The sequence below is a fragment of the Cavia porcellus genome, unplaced genomic scaffold, assembly GCF_034190915.1.
Source record: "Cavia porcellus strain 051 isolate PalLab524CR breed Dunkin Hartley unplaced genomic scaffold, mCavPor4.1 scaffold_8, whole genome shotgun sequence".
Taxonomy (NCBI): Eukaryota; Metazoa; Chordata; class Mammalia; order Rodentia; family Caviidae; genus Cavia; species Cavia porcellus.
Window position 1 is genome coordinate 89,888,864 of NW_026947491.1, and position 6,340 is coordinate 89,895,203.

Below are 6,340 nucleotides of genomic sequence, written 5' to 3' on the forward strand. Positions count from 1 at the left end.
TGTGCAGGAAAGGGCACAGAGATTCTGTGAGTGCTGCACCCACCCTGGCAGTGAGGGTGGCCTGTGTACAATGTAAAGCAGAAGAGCTTGTTTCCCTCTTTCACTCTGGCTGCTGCCAGGAAGTGTTGCCCCAGTGCCACGCCACCCTGCCTTGGAACCAGCTGATTATGGACTGAAACTACCGCAAACAGTGAGCTAAATAAACCTTTCCTTCCCTAATTTTGGATGTCAGGTATTTTGTCTCAGCAAGGAGAGAAAAGTAACCAAGACAGAAATTTATTTCCTTCTCATGTTTACTGTCAAGACATGAAGCATCTAAAAATGAGGACCTCACTGTCATATCTGCTTGGCTCCCAAGGGTGCTTGGGTTAATGACGTTTCTCTGTCGGTGGGGCATTTGCAGGGTGGTGAGACTATTCTGTCCGCTACCGGAATGTTAGATGTGTGATTAAGGCAAGGTATTAGTAATGGGGGAGACGGGGTGAAGGAGGGAAGGGGGGCTGGGGACTCTGTGCTTTCCGTTCAGTTTCTCAGAGTGCACAGAAGCCCCCTTGTCCTCCAGCAGAGGGCACAGCAGTGACTAAAGCCCTGCACGTGGTCACAGAGCCTGCACGCCGGGAAGACGGTCATCGTCAGGGGTGCACGGTCCATAACGTGCAGATCTGCAGCCAGCTAGTGCCTCAGGCGGGGAGCTCCTTCCAGAGACGAAAAGGGGGGCGAATTCCGCACAGTAATCAGCGTTTTCTGCTACACTCTCTATTGACTGTATTTATCTGCGTGGCAGGGGGTCGCCTGCCACCTTTCTGTCTCCCCACACAGCTGCACCAGGGCAGGGACTTCACCTTTTTACTGCTGTGACTTCAGCCTGACCCAAGTCGAGGATTGTTTTCTAACTCCTCTGAAGGAAACTCATGTGCTTCTTTCTCAGTCACTTTGGGTGACAATAAGTCCAGGTTTGCACGATTCCTGGTGCTAAAGAAACTCTGTCCCTGCTTCCTCAAGGGGCTCTGGGGGCTCAAGAACAAGATGTTGAGCCTGATGTGGTGATACATATCTGTCTTCCAAACACTCAGGAGGCTGAGGCAGGAGGATCACTGTGAGTTCAAGATCAGCCTGGGCGACAAAGTGAGCTCACGGCCACCTTGAGCTGCATAGGGAGACCCTGTCTCAAAAAGACCAAAAACAGAAAAAGAAAAGAAAAAAAGAACAGGATATTGTCTCTCTGGCCCCATCTCAGGCAGCTGCGATGTTCTCCAAAGGACTTCAGATTGAGGGGAAGACTGGTGAGGGGGGCCCATTTTTAAAAATATTAATACGGAAAGGTTGAACAGAGAGTTCCCCTACACACACATTCCCTCCCCCAGACCCCCCACATTATCCATCCCTTGTATTACTCACACGACTGTCAGTCCAGTATCCGACAGAGTAGTCTCGCCACCCTGCAGACACCCTGTGCCACTTTGCTCCCTTCTCATCCATCAGCCCTCTGTTGCTGTGACAGAACACCAGAGACGTCTCCGTATGAGGAGGAAGGTTCATTGTGGCCAAGTCTGAGCACTTTCGGTCCACGGTCACTGGTCCTGGTGCTTTAGGTCTGTGGTTGCACAGAATCTCATGGAGAAAGCGCTCAGTTGTGGTGGTAGGCAGCAAAAGGGACAGGGATAGGAAGGGACACTGTTCCCCTCCAGGGTCACCCCAACCCCCTAGCTTCCTCCCCTGGGCCCAGGCTTAAGGCTCCTGCCACCTCCTGATAACACTGCAGCCTTTCCCATGCTGGCCATGGGAGACGCCCCAAATCAAAGCATAACTCCTCCCTCTCATCCTCCTAGCAACCACCCACCTTTTCATCACCTCCGTGGCTTCAGCTTTTCTAAGATTCCGCATGGCTGGAACATTACAGTCATCTCAGGTTGGCTTCCCTCACCTAGTGACAGCCTGAGAGCGAGCTTGCTTCCTTTTATTCCTGAGCAATATTCTACTGCTGGCATGACCCACGTTTGTTGATGTGCTCCACCGGAGGAGGAAAGTTTTAAGAGTAACCTTTGTCAACATCCACGTGTGGTTTGGTGTGGACACAGGCTTTTGATTCATTTGGATAAATGCATCCCGGCACAATGGCACCCCTATTGTTAGCTCTGCAAGACCCTGGGAAATGTGTTCCGAAGTCAGAACACCCTGCATTCCTATGGAAAGGAATTTTAGTTTCTTCTGCCCAGCAGTTAGGGAAGTCATGAGTTTGGCGTTCGGCCATGGCCACAGTTTGCCATGGTGGCACATTACTTGAATTTTCAAGTCTGGATAACATGTAACGTTGATCACAGTGGCATGCTGTGTGTGTCATTCAGAAAAGATTCTGTTTAGATCTTTTGCTCATATTTTAAATGTTTTTGTTGTTGGAGTTTTAAAACTTTGCATAGTTGGGATGCAAGTTTTTGTTATAAGATGTATATTTTGAAAATATTTTCCCCAATCTGTAGCTTACCTTTTCCTTCCCTTATGATAAATGTTTGAGTATATCCTTACAGGTATTGTAACACACAAGTCAAAAGGTGGCTTGTAAGGGACTAGAAAGCATCACTTCTGATGCTTCTCCCTCTGTATTGAAAACTAGTCATCAAATACACAGTAAAACCTCAGTTCACAGACTCCTCTGTTTGCAAAAAAATTAGTTCACAAACAAAGCAAACTCAACGTTGGGGGACAAACATGACTGTGATCATCTCCTCCACCCCAACACAAATGCAGCCACCTTCCCCCAAACCATGAAACAAATTAAGTTCATAAATGGATGCACCACTGTATGTAAAAGTTCTGGGAGCAATTCTAATAATTCTTTGACTTCATTAATATTCCAAGCATATATGCATATGAATATGTTACTTCTTTTGATGCAGGTTAGTTTTATACATTTTATGGAGCTAATTTTACAAAGTCTCGCTGCTGGGTGGACCACCTCATGTCCAAATTCAGTTTTCTGAGTCTCGATCTAATATTCTTTCCAATCTTTCCTGTTGACTGTGGTCACCAAGATTTTGAATTTGACCCCTTGATTCCTGCTCTCCATGAAAATATCTGAGTTTAGAAGAAGGTTTAAGTTTCTAATCTTATTTATCCGCAACACAAAAATCTGAAATTTGGTGTATAAGTGTCTTATTGTCTGTAAGTGACAGTGTTACTGGGTTTTGGAGTGCTGGCTTCTTGGTTTCCAGGTTCTTTTTCATCTCAAATAAAGAACTGAGTGAACATTTGGGTGGGGCGGCACATTCCTGTAATCCCAGCACTCTGGAGGCTGAGGCAGGAGGATCGTTGAAAGTTCCAGACTAGCCTGAGCTAGAGTGAGCCCACGTCCAGCTGAACTGCATGGTGAGACCTTGTCTCAATAAGACAAAATTAAACAAATACATAAAAGAACTGAGTGAAAGAGGCAAGATGGTGACACAGTTTACATGAAAATTTAGAAGTGAACAGGAAGAGAAACTAGCTCTGCAGAACGAACTTGGGCTGAGGAAGAGAAAAAACAAAACATAAAAGCCAGGTGAAGGTGCACCCTGGAGGACACAGGGCGGGCCACCACGGGGAATGGCGCCTGGGGGCGTCTGTGTCCTTTTATCCCCCACAGATGGCAGGAACCCACGGGAATTCCGGATTGGGGACTCTGGGGTTGTCCGGCCTGTGCATCCTGGGACGTCTTAAGTGACATGTTCTGCTTACCCCGCAGCCAGCTTTGCCGCGCCCTGCCCTCCTGCCCCAATAAACTCAATTTAAATTGGTTTCATCACAAAAGATGCAATTAATAATCTGAAAAGTTCAAGAGCCACACGGGTCCAATGGCTCGACTAGGCCGGTTCCACTCTCAAGCAGACCTCTCCAGAAAGTGACCCCGTGGCCACCAATTTCCTCTTCCTATCAGTCTTGGTAAATCCAGGAAAAAGAAGCCTGCCTTTCTCTACAATTCTGGGAAAAGTCCGGGTACGGTTCCTGGCTGTTTGGAGGAATGGGCTCAACTCTGAACCACCAATGAGCCAAGAAACCATACCCCAAGCCACAGACCCTCAGCAGTGTCGAATGCGAACCCAGACACCAAGAGGTACGCCCCAGAGGGAATGCTCCCGGCATGCTGCTTCCTGAAGAGACAGAACCCTGTCAGAAGTCTGCAGGTGTCTGCCACCAGAGCCACGTGTTCATTCTTCTAAATCTGCCCTTGTGGCTCACTCTTAGGATGCAGGGGACATGAAAAGGACACTTCTCACTTGAAGACAGAAGCCCCAGATTCAAATCTCCGTGACACTGAGCAGCAGTCTGAGCCTTACAGCCCTCACATTTCAAATGCAGATACCACTGCTTGTCTAGCAGAGAGGGAGAGGAGAGTTAAAAATCACGACTGCAAACACTTGCATATAATATCGCCCTCTACGGCACAGGATATGTGTCAGCTAGGGTTCTAGATGCTTTAACATCATGAAATATGTGACTCCCAAGTTGAAGCCTGCAGCACAAGCACCTAGAGGTTTGGGAACACACAGAAGGCCGAACCCACACCTAGAGTTTCTGACCTTTGGGTTGGGGCCTGATAATCTGCCTTTCTAACAAAATTCCCTTGAGGTGTTGATGCTGCTGCTCAGGAAACCAGGCTTTCAGACTAACAAATCACCCACTCTTCTTAACAACCCCAAGAGGCCACTGGTACCCACCCCCCACCCCCCACCCCCGCTTTTAGATGGTAAACAGATTTGTACCTGAGCTGGTGCTATGTGTAGCCCTTCTTGCTCACACAAACAACTGCACACTAACAACTGAGACAAAGAACCAGGAGAAGGGAGAGGAAATGAAGAAGTGGACTGCAGTGGTCAGATTTTCACTGCTCTAACCAAATAACCAAGAAAGCAACTTAGTGTTTATTCTGGCTCACAGTTCCCAAGGGGTCAGTCCCTGGTCCTCTAACTCCAGGGCAAAAATAACAAGGCTGAAGGGTGTGGTGAGGAAGGCTGCTCATCTTACAGCAGGAGGGGAGCAGAGAAGATTGTAAAGTGGGTCCTAGAGAGAGGAAGGGGCTGGGGACAATTAGCCTTTCCAGGTGATCGCTCCTGAGGGAACTTCTCCAGCAAGGCCCCTCCCGCCAGCACATCCAGCTCTGAAGGCATCGGTGAGTTAACCCCTGATGTGTGCAGCATTCCACGATCCAGTCACCTCCCAAGTCCCAGCTCTGAGCACAGGAGACACTTGCAGGACAAAACCTGTGAGACTCCTTATCTGTCCTAAAGAAAGGGGCAACCATCTAGCTAATGATGGAAATAGAATGTAGAAATCATGAAACTGGGTAAGAAAAATATGTTGATGCCAAACTGTTCTAAAAGCACATTAATTTATTTCTGGTATCTTTTTATTTATTTTTATTTTTATGATGGGGGGCAGGATCTCACCATGTAACTGAACTTGGCTTTGAACTGACTATGGGACTCGAGTTGGCCTCAAACTCACGGGGATTCTCCTGCTTCAGCCTCCAGAGCGCTGGAATTATGGTCATGAGACACCAGAGCTAGATCACCTTTTTTAAAAATGTGTGTGTGTGTGTGTGTGTGTGTGTGTGTGTGTGTGTACCTTTCAGGGTAGATAAAAGTAATACAATTATTTGAATACAGACTAAAAAACTACACAGCTCCTCTATAAAAAGTGAGTCACCACTACCTTAAATAATAAAACCAAAGGCAGCAGCAACAGTCTGCTGCCTGCCAGAGGCACATGTCAGCTCGACTCAGCAGGAGGAGCGGCCTTCTACCCGCACTGCAGTCTAAAGCAGGAGCTGCAAGCAGCCATCGCGGCCCTGGGCTACTAATGCCCTGGGGTACTGATGCCCTGGGGTACTGATGCCCTGTGGTACTGATGTCCTGGGGTACTGATGCCCTGGGGTACTGATGCTTTATTTATTTATTTATTTTTAAGAGCAGAAATATTTATTGAGACAAAGAAAGTTTCTGGCTGAGAAAGAGAGAGAAGGGGTCCCCAGGGGGTTGCAAAGGTTCTGTCTTTATAGGGACTTTTATAGAGTAAAACCACGAGGTGAGGCGGCTCTAAGGTGGGGAAACTGGGAACTCTCAAAGCAGACAGGTGTGAGGTAGGACAGAGCTATGATCAACCAATCAGATTAACTATCCAGGTAGAATTGACCAAATCAGGGACAAACGGGGAAGCGAGTCCCGTGACCAGCAGCATTGTTTATGGATCAGTGACTCTTTTTTTTTCATGTCAGATGGGTAATGTGCCGACGTCATAACAAGGTTCAAAGGAGGCACATATCATGCACGGAGCATGAAAACCCAGTCATCACTGCAGGGGCTGGGAT

At 47.7% G+C, this 6,340-nt stretch overlaps 1 non-coding gene across 1 annotated transcript; it reads right to left on the reverse strand.

The window, feature by feature from the left end:
* Positions 1 to 6,241: 6,241 nt before the first annotated feature.
* Positions 6,242 to 6,340, reverse strand: LOC111753339 (small nucleolar RNA U13). The gene has a single exon (XR_002788154.2). It is a non-coding gene; the product is annotated as a small nucleolar RNA U13 (small nucleolar RNA).